Below are 19,238 nucleotides of genomic sequence, written 5' to 3' on the forward strand. Positions count from 1 at the left end.
AGCCATATCCAGATATCTGAAGGAAATAGTTGTCCACAGCTGGCTAGTTTAGACACATCTTGGCCTTTTCATGGACATTATTGCAGCCACAATCAGCCAGCTTAATCTACTTCAGGGGTCTCCAAACTTGACTACTTTAAGACTTGTCAATTTCAACTCCCAAAATTCCCTAGCCAGCATGGGAGTTGAAGTCCACAACTCTTAAAGTTGCCAAGTTTGGAAATCCCTGATTTACTTTGTTCATTCAAAAGCCCAGAATGAAAAGGAAAACTAACCGAAAGTACATGTGTGTGATTTGGGGAAAGTCTGCAAACTTTCAAGAAGGAACAGCTGAGCAATATTAATAGCAAGATTCACAAGATTCTGGCATCCAGCTGTCAGGATCAAAGGGCATAGTAATTAGTCCTTTAAACCTTAAAGCTGTGCCTAGAATTCAGCTTGGGACATTAGCTTGATGCTCAGCAGCCAATCTGCTTAGAGCTTAGCTTGGAGTTGAGTCCTTTCGTGACATTTCATGAAATTACACCTTTCATGCATCACAGCTTAAAAGCAGCAAACTGTGGCAACCAAACTAAGAGGGCAGGACTGATCCTTTCTTTAACCTGTGAAAGGGGTTGAATAAATCTGGTTATAACCTGCTTACTTGAAGACATTAGCTAGGATAAAATTAACTATTCAGCCAGTCCAGAATAAACTGCCACCCTAAAGAAAGTGGAAAATGGCTTATGTACCTCATATTTTGCATAGCCCTACTGCAAATATATGCGTAGTAAGTATGAATTTACTACCATGATTGCTGTGAGTATATCATTACTAGAAGAAGGGAAAATGTCTTTTCACATGGATGGGGTCATAATTCCTCAAGAAGAATTGGTATGTGATCTGGGGATCCACCCGTACATAGGGCTGCCCTTGAAGATCAATCAGAAACTACAGCTCGTCCAGAACATACAGAATGAGTAGCTATAGACAAACCTTGATAAGGTCATGTAATGTTGCTTCTGTGCTGCATATTAAAATGCTGGTACTCACCTATTTCATGGCGCAAGGCCAGAATATATGCAAGATGATGATGATGATGATGATTTATTTATTTATTTATTTATTTATTTATTTATTTATTTATTTATTTATTTATTTATTTATTAAATTTATATACCGCCCTACTCCCGAAGGACTCAGAGCAGTGAACAGCCAAAAGATAAAATACACATAGTACAAATGTTAAAAAACCATTTAAAATACATTAAATACTTTGGCCCAAAACAAATTTAAAACACCGCAATTTATAAGACAAATTTAAAAAGCAATTTAAAAGGGAAGTTAGGCCAGGCCAGCCTGCTGGAATAAGAATGTTTTGAGGGCACGGCGGAAAGTGCGCAGATCCGGGATCCTCCGTATCTCCGGTGGGAGCTCGTTCCAGATGGTAGGTGCCCCCACAGAGAAGGCTCTCCCCCTGGGGGCTGCCAGTTGACACTGTTTGACCGACGGACCCTGAGAAGCCCCTCTCTATGGAGCATACTGGTCGGTGAGAGGCTACTGGTGGCAGAAGGCGGTCTCGTAGATACCCCAGTCCTAAGCCATGGAGCGCTCTAAAGGTGGTAACCAAAACCTTGAAGTGCACCCGGAAGACCACTGGGAGCCAGTGCAGCTCGCGCAGGAGGAGAGTCACATGGGAGTGCTACGTCGCTCCCATAAACACCTGCGTGGCCACATTCTGGACCAGCTGGAGCCTCCGGGTGCTCCTCAAGGGGAGCCCCATGTAGAGAGCATTGCAGTAGTCCAGGCAGGAAGTGATGAGGGCATGAGTGACCATATTTAATGAGTCCCCATCCAGAAAGGAACGCAACTGACGAATCAGGCGAACCTGATAAAATGCCCTCCCGGCCACAGCTGTCAAGTGCTTTTCTAAAGACAGCCGTGAGTCCAGGAGGACACCCAAGTTGTGAGCCCTCTCTGGGAGGGCCAACGACTCACCCCCAATAGTCAGTGATGGCACCAACTGACTATATCGGGACGTCGGAAACCACAACCACTCGGTCTTGGATGGGTTGAGCCTGAGTCTGTTTCTCCCCATCCAGATCCGTACAGCCTCCAGGCACCGGGACATCGCTTCAAGGGCATCATTGGGGTGATCCGGGGTGGAGATGTACACTGAGTGTCATCAGCATACTGATGGTACTTCACCCCGAAACCACAGATGATCTCACCCAGTGGCTTCACATAAATGTTGAACAGAAGGGGCGAGAGGACCGACCCCTATGGCACCCCACATACAAGGGGCCTTGGGGTCGACCTCTGCCCCCCTGCCAACACAGACTGCAACCGGTCGGAGAGAAAGGAGGAGAACCACCACAACATGGTGCCCCCCACCCCTAACTCTTCCAACCAGTGCAGCATGATACCATGGTCGATGGTATCAAAAGCCACTGAGAGGTCTAATAGGACCAGGACAGAGAAGCAACCCCTGTCCCGAGCCCTCCAGAGATCATCAACCAATGCGACCAATGCCGTTTCTATGCTGTACCCAGGCCTGAAGCCCGACTGGAATGCATTCAGATAAGCCGATTCATCCAGGTACTGAGGGAGCTGTCACACTACCACACTCTCAACAACCTTCGCAACAAAGCGAAGGTTGGAGACTGGACGATAATTAGCCAACACTGCCGGGCCCAGGGAAGGCTTCTTGAGGAGAGACCTCACCACCGCCTCTTTCAAGGTGGCGGGGAAGACACCCTCACTCAAGGAAGCATTTATAATCCCATGGAGCCAGCCTCGTGTAAACTCCTGAGAAGCCAGCACCAACCAGGAGGGACATGGGTCCAATAAACATGTGGCCGCACTCAGTCTGCCCAGTATCCTGTCCACGTCTTCAGGAATCACAGAATCAAACTCTTCCCAGATAATATTCTCAAGACCTGCCTCCATCATCCCCCCTGAATCTATCCAGTCAGAGTCCAGGTGTTCCCGAATCTGAGCAATTTTGTCATACAGATACTGTACAAAGTCCTTGGTTCTACCCTCCAAGGAGTCCTCCCGCACTTCCTGGTGGAGCAGGGAGCGGGTCACCCTAAACAGGGTGGCCGGGTGATTATCTGATGATGCAATAAGAGCGGAAAAATAATTACATTTTGCTGCTTTTATCGCCACCAGGTAGGTCTTAATATGAGACCTTACCAGTGTTCGGTCAGATTCAGAACGGCTGGCCCTCCAACTGCTCTCCAGGCATCTTTTCTGGTGCTTCATCTCCCTCAGCTCCTCGGTAAATCAAGGAGCCAGGTGAGACCGGCGCCGGGTCAGAGGCCACAAAGGCACAACCCAGTCCAAAGCTCCAGCGGCTGCCCTATCCCAGACGGCCACTAGGTCTTCAGTCGAGCTGTGAGCCAGAGCCTCAGGAAATGGCCCAAGCTCCATCTGGAACCTATCCAGATCCATCAGGCACCTGGGGCGGAACCACCTCATCGGTTCCGCCTCCCTGTGGTGGGGTGTGGCAGTTCGAAGGTCAAAGCGAAGGAGGGAGTGATCTGACCATGACAAGGGCTCGATCGCTATATCCCCTATCTCAAGATCACTCAACCACTGACCAGAGACAAAAACCAAGTCCAACGTGTTTCCCCCCAGGTGAGTAGGGCCATGAACTAACTGGGTCAGGTCCATGGCCGTCATGGAAGCCATGAACTCCCGGGCCACCTCAGACGCTTCACCGGCGGATGGCAGGTTAAAATCCCCCATGACCATAAGCCTGGGGGTATCAACTGCCACCATGGTTATAACACGGTGAGCAGCTTGGGCAGGGCCGCTGCCACATGGCAGGGAGCCAGGTACGTAACCAGCAAGCCCATCTGCACCCCATGACCCCACTTCACAAGGAGGGACTCACATCCAGCTGTCTGAGGAACAGTCGCCTCCCTCGACCAAGACCTTCTTTAATGACAACTGCCACCCCCCGCCCCTCCCCTGTGACCTCGGCTGATGAAATGCACGAAAGCCGGGTGGGCACATCTCAACAAGGGGGACCCCCCCTCCTGGCCCAATCAGGTCTCCGTAATACCCACCAGGTCCGCTCCCCCCTCCTGAACAAGATCGCAAATGAGGGGGGCTTTATTTACCATGGACCTGGTGTTGCATAGCATCAGCCGAAGGCCCAGGGCCTGAGGGTCTGTGCAACCTGGGGAACGAGAGAAGCATTGGAGGCCGGAGCGCACCACTGCTTGAAGATAGCGAGCGCACACTCCCATAACATGATGTGGCCCCCTGCTCCCACCGTATCTGCCCCTCCCACCCACAGTATTGATATAATGTCCATCAACAACACAAGCTCTAACCCCCTCCTTGACCCCAAGTCCCGCACCTCCCATGCCATGCTCTTCAGCCGGACCAGGCCTCCTCCCCCGCAGGTTCTCCCCCAAACCCACACAACCCTCCCCCCTCCCAGAAGCCTTTAAAATCCTATCTAAAAACTTCCCCAAAAAACCCCACAACCCCATCTTCGCAACATGCCACCTCTCAGGATTCCAAAATCCATCATCAAGGTAGGCCCTCGATAGTGAGGAGGGCCAAACCTGCAAGAGGGGGGAGTCTTGCAGTGCAAGAAGGTCAGCAGCCATAAACATCACAAAAAAAAAAAAAAACAGAGGTGGAAAGTAAACTGGTCAGGGCTTCACCAGATAGTCCAATAGTACTGGGTCAAGAGTAGATTTTCGTACCAGGAGCTGGGCTTCACTGCCCTCTCATGGCAGTGGAAGAGGCCAGTGTCGTCCCACTGCGTTCGGAGGATAATTATCCCAGTCACCCTCTCACAGTGACTGGGCCAGATGACATCGACAATAAAGTCAGAATAGTCCATCCTTTCGTTCGGTCATTTGTTCTTGCAATTCGTTCGGTCATTTGTTCTTGCAATTATCTTTGGTACCCAATATGATTATACAGGATTGGCATGCTCTAGATCCATGATGGCGAACCTATGGCATGCGTGCCACAGGTGGCACACAGAGACATCTCTATGGGCACGCGAGCCAAAGCCCAGGTCAGCTCCACTGTGCATGCCTGCACGCTTCTTGCTGGCCAGGTGATTTTTGGGTTTCTGCCAGGAGATGCGCGTGCATGCATGGGGGGAGGGGTCATGCACAGGGTTGGGGGGGTGCAGTGCCCCCCCGCACCCTATTTTTGGTTCCAGGAGGCTTCAGGGAGACTGCTAGCACAAAAACGGGGCAAGGTGGCGTGCGGTGTGCCTCCCTGTTTTTAGTTCCAGAAGGCTTCAGGGAGGCCTGCTAGCACAAAAACGGGGGTTGCATGCACAAGCGCAGGGGGCAGGGGAGTGCAGGGAAGTTGCACGCGTATGCATGGGGGCGGGGCCTACAGGGGCATTGCATTATGGGTGTCAGCATGCACATGCCCGCTTCATACCCGAGGAAAAAAAAGTTCGCCATCACTGCTCTAGATCTCCATCAATGAAACAATGTAATCTTACGAGACCTAGAAGGTGTGCTTTTTCTGTCACCATGGTCTGTGTAACAGCTATAGTCTTCTCCCCACAAGATTTGCCTGTCCCTAATGATGCTGGGCTTTATGAAGGTCCTGAAGATTTAATTCTTGTCCCACAAATTGGGGAAGGATATTATTTGAGCCTGTTTTACTATGTGGGATAGGAATTGCTTCCAGCACTGGTTTTTATTGGTTTTGTTACGCTGAGATATGTTTTAACCCTCTGTTAGTTGCCTCAGATTGCTTGGAGAATAGATGGATGGAGAAATAAATGAATTCCCAAACATTAATGAATTTGGATTGAATGAATGAATGTTGGTTTTGAGACAGAGCACCATAAACTATTTTTGCATAGAATGGCTCGCCTGTCGCATGCGTTGTACAGTCCTACTGCAAATACTGTATGAGCATAGATTGTATGGATTTGTTTTGATGATTACTACAGGAAGGAAAATTGGTTTTGCATATATATATATATAGAAAGACATGGGCTGAAGCTTTATCAGGTAATTATAGAGGTCTAATAAAGTATGCAAACATTAACAGAAAGAAATACTTTGCAAAAATCAATGGAAGCTCATTTTCTGAATTAATTGCTTTTTTTTTTAAAACAATTTAATCTGACAAACCTGGAACTTTTTAAATTTTATAAATTACTGGGGGCTGTCCCATTTTACATGGGCACTCTAAGTGGGTGTCACTATAAATGATGGAAAACCCCAAAACTATTATCATAAAATAAGCTTTATCTTTTAGTGAAGCTAAATATTTGGGCAGCTGGTCCTTAAAATATATAGATTACTGATAGTCATAGTTGACTTTGCATGAATATTTATATGGTAATTTACTCTTTTTAATAAGCTACTCATGGTGCTGCTACATGAGATCCTGCAGTGTATGGGGGTGGGGGAGATTTCAGCTTTAACATATAAATGAGATTATGCATTGCAGTATGATTAGCGTGTTGTGCAAATTTAACGTTATTGTTCATCAGTCATGACATAGCTTAGCATTACTGATAATAAGATAAACTGCAGTTGATTTGTTTACTTAACATTCTCCTGTCCCCAAAAGATTGATGGAAATTACTAGCTGGATTTAGATAAAACAGAGGCTATTTCACGAGCTGACAGTCCAGGCTGAGGTTTCTAGGTCTAACAACGGTTATTTGCTCTAAAGTTGTCCATTTGATTGTATATTACTTGTCTATTTTAAAGAATTATACATTTCTAGTACAATTCAAGTGTAATTAACACTGATTGCAATGTGTTTGAGCATTAGTTGCCTGAGCTTAGTCACATTGCTGCTATGGAAAAGCCAGTCCTAGCTAAAGTGCTAAGAGTCCCAAAAATGGAAGAGTGGAACTTTGTCCAAGTTTCAGAGAGGTACTTACTCAACAAATTGCCATCCAACATCCATACCCTCAACAGTGTAGATTCCTAAAACATGTACTGATAAGGCTATATTTGAGTTTCAGCCCCTTCCCCATATGAGCTGTGATAATGCTGTGGCAATGCTTGTGATCAATGTAAAAATAATGCTTATTTTTAAGCTTTAACAATGCTTATGGTTAGCACTGAAATGTTGCCTAAAAAAAGGATATCGAAAGGTTCCACATTTCCATCTAAGTAATTGTTAGAATGTTTTAAGAAAGAGGGAAGATGAAAGATATTGAAAGGATAGTTTTCCCTCTGGTCTGCTGTTTGAGCGGGAAGAATGCTTAAATGTGATTGGCTGGTTTCCCAGACAGCTCCCTATAAAAGGGCTGGCTGTTTGAGTGGCTGGCTGCTGGACTGCAAATAGTTGCTGAATAAAGAACTGTTTTCTGAAGCCTTTCTCCAGTCTCTTCAATCCACAGAAGACAAAAATAGAAGCATAATTATCCTTGTCTGTAGTTTAATTGTGGATGAGAAGGCAGACCTTATTTACATCACTGAAACCTGGATGGGAAAGGAGGATTGGGTGCCTCTCTTAGAAATCTGGACACCAGGGTTTTGGGCCTGAGCCTTAGCATGGAATAGGGTAGCTATTATCATCTGGGAGGTTCTCCTGACATCAGGTGGTACAAGTCCCATCTTAGCCATGAAAGCCATCCGAGAGACATAGGATGGGTCACTCACTTTCAGCCCAACCCACCTTACAGGTTTGTTGTTATGGGGAAAACAGGAGAAAGGTGCCTTGGATCAGGGGTGAAATGCTACCGGTTTGGACCAGTTCTCCTGAACCGGTAGTAAAAAAATGCTACCGGTTCGGGCAAACCGGTATTTCCAACAATCAGCTGGACGCTGATCAGCTGTGATGTGTGATTTATATTAGCTAGAATTGTCGGATTTCCTGCTTTCTAGCTAATCTAAATCACGTGGCACAGTGGTTTCCCCCCCCTCACTGTTCTACTTACCTTTTTAGACTCAGAAGGCTTCAAAATGTTCCTTTTTTAGTGCTGTGCAGGCACGCCTCAGGCACGCATGCACGTGCTCGGTAGCAGACTCATAGAACCGGCAGCATACTCCAGAGGATTTCACCGCTGCCTTGGATATGTTTGTCATACTCTAGTGATAGAAATTAGAATGTGTTGCACATTGCACAGAATTATTCAGTTTGCCTCTGAGAGACCTCAGCTGTTCTCTCTAAATCTGAGATGTTCTGATAGGGAAGCAACAACTATTGAAGATGTTTAATGATACCATACTGTCATCTGTCTCAACAGCTCTAAATTAGCAATGAGCCATTGGTTCTGTCAAGGCAATCCATATACAGCAACAGTTCATTTAGTGACCATTCAAAGTTACCATGGCACTGAAAAATATGACTTATGACTATTTTTCTTAGTTGTGAAAGTAATAAAGGTGGGATGCAAATGATAAAAATATATAAAAACATATTCTGCAAGTAATGCAATGTGAGATCTTGCTTTTATGACTGGAACTGAAGGATTAGTTGGTTTGCTGCCTATGAACTGGTCCAATATGCTCCATTGCCTCATTCATGCTACAGCTGCTCAACCTTACTGTTGAGGGGTTGATAAAATTCCTCAAGCTACTCTTTCTTCTTGTATCTTGTTTCTTGGTTTTGCTTATTTTCCTGAAAACACAGAAAAATCCAGATTTAAACTATCACAAGTAAAGAAGTTTCTAACTCTGCCTTCTTGTTTTCTGAGTCACTGCTCTGTTTGGATTTCTGTTTTAAAGTCAATGAAATTTGCTGCTAATGAAAGCAGGAGTAGCCTTTGTTTTTCAATCCCTGCATCCTCAAGAAAAGGTCTTAGAAGGTTGGAGAAGTGAGCTTGCACTGCTGCTTGTAAAGGTCCTAATGTTCTGCCCCAGCTATGGACCCCAAAGAACACAGCACACACCAAGTCTGTACAAAACTTAAATTTACTAAAATAACTCAGTCTTTTCCAAACAAAGGCTTTCTTAACAGCCTACAAGAAACCAAAGATAAAGTAATCACAATCTTACTATGGTTGGCAGAAAGCCCAGAAGCAATTTGCAGAGAATCCAGACGAAGGAGAATGAACTAAAGTTGTTCCCTACAAATTGCTTCAGTGTTAGCCCCAAGCCTTACTCTCGAGGAGACCTCCTCCTGAGGAGCCACTCCTGCCTTTTGCAGCTCTGTGCACCTGTGCATCGAGAAGAGGCTCCTCCTCTTCATCCTCTTCACTTAAATGAGCTTTTGGAGGTTCTGAAGGCCCTGGCTGAATCCCTGCCTCTGGCACCACATCTTCTCCAGCCTCCTCATTGTCCGACTCGAGTGTCAGCTGCACAGGCTGCTGGCACAGCACCACACCAGCCTCCTCATTGTCAGAATCAGCTACAATCCGCACAGGCTGCTGACGGGCCACAACACCTAATCCAGATAAAGTCACTTTACTCTAGTGATGGAAATTAGAATATGTTGCAGAATTAGTCACAGTTTGCCTCTTAGAGACCTCAGCCGATCTCCCTAAATTCTGATAGGGAAACAACAACTATTAATGATACTATGCTGTCATCTGTCTCAACAGCTCTAAATTAGCAATGAGCCATTGGTTCTTTCAAGGCAATCCATATACAGGTAGCCCTCAACTTACAACTGTTTGTTTAGTGACCGTTCAAAGTTACAACAGCACTGAAAAATGTGACTTATGACCATTCTTCATAGTTATGACCTTTGCAGCATCCCTATGCTCAAGTTATCAATATTCAGGTGCTTGGCAACCTGTTCATATTTATGACTATTGCTGTATCCCAGGATCATGTGATCAAATTTTGCAACACTTCTGACCAGCAAAGTCAATGGGGAAGCCAGATTCACTTAACAGTCCAGTTTACTGACTTATCAACTGCAGTGATTCATTTAACAACTGCAGCAAGAAAAGTTGTAAAATGGGGCAAAACTCACTTAACAAACGTCTCATTTAACAATAGAAATTTTGGGCTCAAGTCAAGGACCATCTGTAATAAAGGTTCTCTCCAATAAAAAGATTCTAGCCCCACACAGTATTTTCAGGTGAGGATCAGTTCACGGATAGGTATCCTGTTGAAGAAGAGCTGGGAAGCACTGGAGGTGTGAGTCTGTTGGACTGTCCACAAACCTGCTTCTCATAAACAAAATTCAAAAAGACTGATGCTTGATGGTATCATCCTCAACGTTTTCTTCTAAGAGGAAAGAAAATATCTCCCATTCTACATCTGTGTTGGAAAGGAGGATTGGCAAATGATAAAAGCAGCTTCATGACAAAAGCCTTGAGTATTTTGTAGGTGTGTTGTGGTGTTGCAGAAACATATAAGACAGACAGAAATTACTGCATGATGCTACTTTTGTCATTTTCAGTCCTACAGAAACCCAAGTGGCTTCTTACAATCAGGTTCCAAATCTGATAATAGAAACCATATTTTGCCTATGTCTTTTGTAATGTTTTAGCAATGAATGTATCCAATAATTTACATTATTATAGTATGAACTGATTAAAGTTTTTTTTAAGTTTCATTCATTTTTTGGAAAGATAAACATCATCCTTGCCTTTTTGAAAAGATAGGAAGGAGTTCTTCAATGCAAACAACATTGTGTCATCTATATAAAAAATATAGTGGCGAAATCTCTGGAGGATAAATCACTCTGGATTCCTTTCCCAAAGTCATAGATTGGTTGAAAATTCCATACTGAATTCCATACTGAATATACAGCTCTTTTGATGCTGAAATTTGGTTGCATGTTATCTAGCTTTGAAAGGGGGAGCGATATCTTTAAATGTGAACATTTTGATTCGGTTACTTTTTGTGCACAGCCTGGTTATGGAGAACTCACTTAAACATTGTGATGGTACGGCAGGAAAATGTTAGCCCTCTGTTCATCTTGGCCTGTCTCTGTCACAGTTTCTTGCAAAAATCAAATCCAGAAGCACACACACATAACTGATTCAGCAGGATTCATTTAAATAAGAAACTACTTTATATACAAGAATATATATACAATACCAACAGCAGAGAACAGTTAGTTTCATTTCAGCTCAGATCAACAGACAGGTACACACAAGGCAGGAGCAACAGTTAGTTTCATTTCAGCAGAGCAGACAGCATGCACAGACTGCTTAGTTTCAGTTTCAATTCTCTGCACAGACTCAGAAACTGAAGACTAAGACTGCAGTCTGTCCTGGCTCCAGTCTGTCTCAGCTACCAATTGATTGACTTAGTTGCTATGCCTATTCATTGGCTGACCTTGTTACCATGTCTCTGCCAGTTCATGAATAATCTGACAGTCTCTTAAGAACCTGCTGGTACATGAGCCATAGCCTGCTGTTGCTGTTCCTGTTTTGGACATTTGTTGGAATAAGTAGTGGAAAAATTGCTGCGATAAAGACAGATTAAGCAAGGTAAAACCCCAGCTCTCTTCATTTAGAAATACCTCCTTATTCATAGATTCATCTTTTGTTAGTTCATTGTGTCTTCAGGGATTTTTCACCCATAGTTTGGGAATCCCAGAAATAAGTGGAATTTGTAGAAGTATATCAAAATCTCTAAAAAATCTATATGATCAGGTTCATGTAAAATAATAGTAATAATAACAATTGGATAAAATCACAGAATAATAAAGGTTTACAAATAGAAATAGAATCACTGGATAGTACCAATAGTAATAGGTTTATTGGGTGCAATCCCAAAACATGGGTCTGGATGGGGAGGAACAGGCTTCGGCTCAACCCTTCCAAGACCGAGTGGCTGTGGATGCCGGCGTCCCGGTATAGCCAGCTGGTGCCATCGCTGGCTATTGGGGGCGAGTCACTGACCCCCACAGAGGGGGCTCGCAACTTGGGCGTCCTCCTGGACACACGGCTGTCCTTAGAAGAGCATATGACGGCCGTGGCCAGGGGGGCTTTTTATCAGGTTCGCCTGATACGCCAGTTGCGCCCCTTTCTGGATCGGGACTCCTTGTGCACAGTCACTCATGCCTTGGTTACATCACGCCTGGACTACTGTAATGCTCTCTACATGGGGCTCCCCCTGAGGAGCACCCGGAGGCTCCAGCTGGTGCAGAATGCGGCCGCGCGGGTGATTATGGGAGCGACGTGGCGCTCCCACGTAACACCTCTCCTGCGCGAGCTGCATTGGCTCCCGGTGGTCTTCTGGGTGCGCTTTAAGGTGTTGGTTCTCATCTTTAAAGCGCTCCATGGCTTAGGGCCAGGGTATTTGCGAGACCGCCTGCTGCTACCGATAACCTCCCACCGGCCAATACGCTCTCACAGAGAGGGCCTCCTCGGGGTGCCGTCGGTCAGGCAATGTTGGCTGGCGGCCCCCAGGGGGCGAGCCTTCTCTGTGGGGGCACCCGCCCTGTGGAATGAGCTGCCTCCTGGAATACGATTGATCCCGGACCTCCAGACCTTCCGTAAAGCCCTGAAGACGTTTTTATTTCATCAAGTCGGCCTAGCCTAAATGGTTTTTTAATTGGGATTTTAAATTTTATGGATTTGGGGTTTTAAATTTGGGTAGCCAATGATTTAATTCTTTTAATTATCTTAACTTTTGCATTTGTATGTTTTTTTAATTTTGGCTGTTCACCGCCCTGAGTCCCTTCTGGGAGAAGGGCGGTATACAAATTAAATTAATAAATTAATTAATAATAAATAAAACATCTGGAACATCACTTGAACACCTTTGGTATTGACAAATTCACCATCAGTCAATTGCAGAAAGGCTTAGGAACATCTTACATCCTGCAATCATATCTTTAATGTTATTAAAGAACATCTATCTATTCCAGATCCTTGGGAGGTGACATTTTTGTCCATCTTTTGTCCAACAGGTGGACAAAAATGTCAAATCCAGTCTAGATATCTGGCTGACTATACGACCAACCATACCTTTAAAATAAATTACTAATAAATAAATTACTTGTGCTGCCATTTCAGATGTATAAATAAATAAATAAATTATTGTGAACCCATTTCAGATGTATCTGATCATTTCATTTTGGATTTCTTCAGACAATACAATCTTTACTTTCAATTTCAAAAGGTGAAGCACCTTTCCATTTTTTCTTCTTTTGAAGATTTGGAGATTGAACTAAGCAATGAAATCTTACAGTTTTATTTTTGAAAGACAAAATTGGATGACATTTGCAGGAACAGAAGTTTCTTCTAAGGAAATAAAGTAGTGGTTTCTGTAATGCTGATTCAATATGAAAAATATTAATCTTGTCAACCTGCAGTAACAGTCTAACTTTGCTAAATTTTGTTACATTTATGCCAATTCTTAATGGAGGGGATATTATTTTACTGAAATCTGAAAGATTATACTAATGATCCATATTATGCCGTGCTTTCTGTGGATGTGCATGTTGAATATAATACACAAACAAGAAAAAGCACCAAACCAAACTGTTTTTGTATTCTTATTCCGAAACATACAGGCATACAAGTATTTGATAACAAATTGCATGCTACTACAGCTGGAATGATGTGGTACTGGGTAAATTGATTTACATAATATTTAAGTCAAGACAGATAAAAGTGATGGGATAAATAAGAGTTAAGCTTAAGAGTGGAGTTGATAAAAAAGGATTTGGCAAAAGATTTGAATAAGAGGCCTCACAATGAAAGAGGTTACCTAAGACTCTATAGTCATATCATACCTGCATACCAAGACAAATTCCTTGTGTGTCCAATCACACTTGTGTGTCCAATCACAATAAAAAATTCTATTCTATTCTATTCTATTCTATTCTATTCTATTCTATTCTATTCTATTCTATTCTATTCTATTCTATTCTATTCTAGCCTCAAGTGGCAGAAAGTGCCAAAATGTTTAATATCCATCCAGTGTGATTAAGAAATTCCCCATTTTCAACATACTTAAACAACTTTAAGTAACAATACAGTAGAGATTTTAACACTAAGTACTTAATGTTAAACACTGAGCTTAAGATAGGAGCTTTTATTATACAACAAATACTTTGGCGTGATCCAAAGTGGTTTATTATTTAGTTCTGGATGAAAAAGCCAAATCATCTTATGCTCATTGACATTTTAATTCATGATTAATATTGATATAATATTTCTTTCCTTTTTTATCCTCAGTAGTCTAAGCTATCTAAGCATTAAAGCGTTAATAATATATACCGAACGCTCTATAAACAAACTTGTATCACAACCACATAATGTATTATGTAAGTTTAACAACAATATAATACAAATATTACTATTAAAAAAAAAAAAACACCTCACCATAAAGTTATTTCAACTGGAAGCTCTAATTGTCAGTCTTCAAACTGTGCATTCTTCTCTACCACTCCCCAACAGTATCACTTGTCAAAATATTTTTTTATTCTCCTTTAGGGAGAAGATCAGTTTTGAGAAGATCTTAGATCTATCAATAGCATTCGAATATATTCATCATGCTATTTTCTTCTGAGGTCAAGAACATTAAGGAAAGTTCAGCAAACAGTACTAAGCAGAAGGCAGGGGGAGAAGAAAATTCTTTCTCAGCTTAGTTTACATTCTTCTCACTGCTCAGACTTTTGTAACTTTTCTATTTTTGGAAAGCATCCTTGCTTTCACCACGACCATACATAGTTTCATAGAGTGCTTTTTACTCTTTTAACTGCTCGCTTCTCCCTTTGTATGGACTGCATGGTCTCTGATCAAACAAGCCTTTCTTGATCTTTCCTTTTCTCTCAACATATCTATTTCTTTTGCAATTATCTCCTCATTCATTATCTATCTATCTATCTATCTATCTATCTATCTATCTATCTATCTATCTATCTATCTATGACTAAATAACCTAAGTGTACTTCTTTTGTACTGGTTACTCATCTCTTCATTTCAAGTCACATCTATTTATTATCCATTCATTCTTGACCTGACCTTTTCTTGTTTTTCCATGCACATTTTTACAGTAACCCATTCCTACTGCATTCAACATTTCTCTGTAAGATGACATATCATTTCTGCATAAAATAAAGTATGTGGAAAAACACTGTTTGACACAGCCATTTTGCTTCCTTTGACAAATACCTCACAATAGACCATTATACTATCCTTCTATCTGCATTTCGTCTTGAAATTTCTCATCCATTCTCTTATCTTTAGCTAACCTTCAAACAAGGTATACAAATTCATTTATTACTTTAACTTTTCAACATTTATTGCTCTAGTTTTTCAATACTCGTTGCTCTGGTTTTTCAACATGTATGTATAATTTGCAATGGTTCACTTCCCTTTTGATCAGTCTTTGATGAATTAGAATTTGTTCTGTTCCACACTCCTCAATGCTTTGTCCAATCTATCATTTTTTGAAAATCATTCAGATTCTCAGGTAACAAAACATTGTCAAAATGTATATACATTCATATCCCAATCAGCACACCTGAAGAAAGTAATTACAAACCTTTCTTATACATTAATTTACAAATATATTGAACAGTCAAGGGAGCATCACACATCCTGGCTTTACACCCTAGTCAAATCATTAGACTATGAACTGCCCCCAGAAATTCGTAAAATCTCTGATCTCTGTGTATTTCGCTGTAACCTCAAAACCATGTTGTTCCACCAGGCTGGGCTATCAATGTAAAGATTTTAATTGGTTTTAAATGGGATTTTAAATTTGGGGTTTTATAAATTGGGTCTATTATTTAATAATTTTAATTATTTTTAAATTTTGTCTGTCTTTGTGTTTTTAATTAGGCTGTACACCGCCCTGAGTCCTTCGGGAGAAGGGCAGTATAGAAATAAAATTAATAAATAAATAATAAATAATAATAATAATGAACCAGTCATTAGACACTTATTTCATTGTCACAGATTTACTTCAATCATACCTACTTACTGCATTCAGCAATTAGCTTTCAACTGTATATTCTTATAAAAGATTCCATATTTCAAAGCTATTCATGTTATCATACCCTTTCAAAAAATGCATGATTTTTACACTTTTGAATATTTCTCAGTGACTTACTGAAGAGGCAATATCTTATCCGTGTACTTTGTCACACATAAAACTATTACAGTTCCCAAATTTGGGTTATTTTCAATTCTTCTGCCCTTTGAATCAAAATTCTGGAAAACTATTTTCCAGAAGCACTTAACAAACTAATCATCTATTAGTTCTAGTTATTTTTTAAAAATTCAATTCTTTCAAGGATCTTTTTTTGCTCTCTTCCAAAACAATGTTAATAAGAATTTTGATAAACTTATCAAAGTACAGTAGAACCTCTGGCCATGAATGCTTCTGACCACAACCAAATCAGGTTCTGACCAAAAAATTCACAATTTTTTTTTCCCGTGGCTGATTTCCCCTTTTGCGCCATTTTTTTTTGTAAGCACCAAATTTCCAAAATTAGGTTTGGGTCATGACCAAGTTGGTTTGTGACCAAAGTTATAAAACAAATTATGGTCTTGACAAGAGGTTCTACTGTATAAAGTATCAATGAAAATTAAGATAGTGGGACAATGGGGAAGGGAAAGGTGAGAGAAAGAAGTGTAGGGTTTGTGGAAAAAAGAAAATAATTGACTTCCTACTCTTATAGCACAGCAGAATAATAGATTACATCATTTTTTTAAAAAAATCTTTTAAATTATAATTTACAGCGTAGACTTTTTATTTTTACTTACTTAATTTGTATTAACCATTTCTAAAACAACAAACTTATCTAATCAGCAAAACAGAAAATAAAATTTTCACTTTTTCCATCTGAAGCACAAAATCCAGAATCATTTCCAAGTAGAAACAAAGTTGGATGTGTTCTTTTCTTTGATTAGCGCTGTTAATTTAGCCATCTCTGCTAGTTCCATCTGTTTTTCAAACCATTCCTCCATCATGGAAATAAGAATATATTTCCATTTTTGCGCATAAAGCATTCTTAGTGCTGTCAACATATATAATAACGAAGTTTCAGATTTTTTTCCCAAGTCCTTTTTCCTTTAAGCCTAAAAGAAAAGCCTCTGATTTAATTTTGTATTCACTTTAAGAATCCTTTGTATTAGAATACAAAATATGCTTTATGCCAAGGATCATAAAAAGTTTCTTACTTACTTATACCTTTGTACATCTTCGACAGCTGATCAGATGTTAAATACCAATGACACATTTTATTTAAAAAATTCTTTTAGGTTATAATTTAATGTATTTTGTACATTATACATTGTATAATGTACAGTATGTAATCTAAATTTGTAATTAAATGTAAATGACTCTTTTATTCTTAATTCTTCTTTGCCGTCATTGACGTTTCCAACCCTATTTTTTTGTTTATACATATGATACAATATCATTATTATTTTTATTTGTTTCTGGCAACAGTCCTTCTCTCATATTCATTTTGCTTTATATATATATATATATAACAAACTATTCTAAAAATAGTTTAGAATAGTTTGCACATCTAACATAAATGTGTATACACACACACACAGTCACACACACACACATGCACAGACAGAGCATATATATAAAACTCCCTTTTCACAACCCTGTAATCCCTTAATTCATGGTAGAGTCAAGGTAATTGGATGGAGCTGAGCATTTACTGGTCGGATGCCCTGATGCCATGCGGAGTTCGCAGCAGATATTTTTTCTTTGCATCTTATAAGAAAAACATCTAGTGTTACCTAGGATTGAATTCTCAACCTTCTAAGTGGGAGATAAGCATCTTCATCTCCCACCATGCTGCTCATATATAGGTAGTCCTTGACAGTTCATTTAGTGACCATTTGAAGTTAAACAGCACTGAAAAAAAGTGACTTATGACCATTTTTCACACATGACTGTTGCAGCATTGTCATGGTCACGTGATTGACATTTGGATGCTTGGCAACTGATTCGTATTTATGATGGTTGCAATGTCCCGGGGTCATGTGATCATCTTTTGTGACCTTCTGACATGTAAAGTCAGTGGGGAAGCCAGATTCACTTAACAACCATGTTACTAATTTAACAACTGCAGTGATTCACTTAACAAATGTGGTAAGAAAAGTTGTAAAATGGGGGCAAAGCTCACTTAACAAATTTCTCACTTAGCAACATAAATTCTGGGCTCAATTGTGGTCATAAGTCAAGGACTACCTGTATATGTTCTGCCTCATATGCCTGTTCTATCTCTCTTTAGTCCCTGTCAGTAGAATCCTTGTCCATTTGTTGTTATTCTCACAGTAGATTGGTGAAAACTGGACTTTTGTTTCCCTTTTTTACAGGTTCACCTGTGGGTAAGAGGCCAGAAACAGTTTCTGCTGAGGATAAGGATAGTTGGGGGCATTTGGGCGAGCGTTTAAAACATTTGACCAGAAATGTAACCAAAGCCAAATTTCGGTCCAAACATGCCTTATGTTACTCTAGACAACCTGGGATTTCTCATGTAAAGATTGCCTTGTAAAGCAGTCTCAAATTGCCTGCATCCCGCTAACTAGGAGGTACACGCATGCTTAAAATACAATAATGTCTCTTGAGCAGAGTTAAAGCTATAAACAAGAACAGCAGCACACTTCCAAGAATGAAAGTCAGTCCAGTGCTTCAGGCAATAAGCTTTTAGGCTCGTATACTGTTTGAAGAAACTCTGCTTGGTTCACAGTAGACCTGAAATCTCTGAAACGTCCCACTTTGCTTCAGAATTAAGAGTTTCCCTGAAGTTACTTACTCATAGCATAATCTGACATTTTCATTGCTTAATATGTTGTGGTGCCAAAGACCATCTTCCTAAAGAAGGCAACTTATATTAACATATCCTCAGGAACATTGTGGCTATACCTCTGAACTGCAAAAGTATGAAACGCTCACATTAACAAAAAGCTTTTGCAAATATCTGTAATTTAATAGCATTTTGTGCTCGATTATTGTATTTGGAAATGCAAAATGTGTAGGTAAGGTGACTTCCGTACTGAGTATGTCATATACTTTACATCCCAATATATAATTTAGAAAAACTGAAATGCTAGGATGTTTCATGATCTTATTTTGAATGGCTTTTGAAGCATGGCAATGGTTGATAGGGAATTGTAAATAATTTTCCCAACAGGATTTCACTTCACACACATGACTGATAGAGACAACTGACAAGCACAAATATCAAATAATTCCCTGGGGCATTACACTAGGTTAATAGCAGAGTTTTAAGAAAAGCCTCAAGCATCCACTGAATTTTGTAAAGGGAAACAGAATTTTTTTAAAAAGGCATGCATTAGAATTTAATTTATGCAAGTGCCATTGTAGATGGAAAATGGGGAATATACAGTAGTGTAATGCATCCCATGATATTGTAATGTCAACATAAAAGGGCAGAAGCTT

Source organism: Pantherophis guttatus, chromosome 1, assembly GCF_059756535.1.
Source record: "Pantherophis guttatus breed Tessera chromosome 1, ASM5975653v1, whole genome shotgun sequence".
In the NCBI taxonomy this organism is placed as follows: domain Eukaryota; kingdom Metazoa; phylum Chordata; class Lepidosauria; order Squamata; family Colubridae; genus Pantherophis; species Pantherophis guttatus.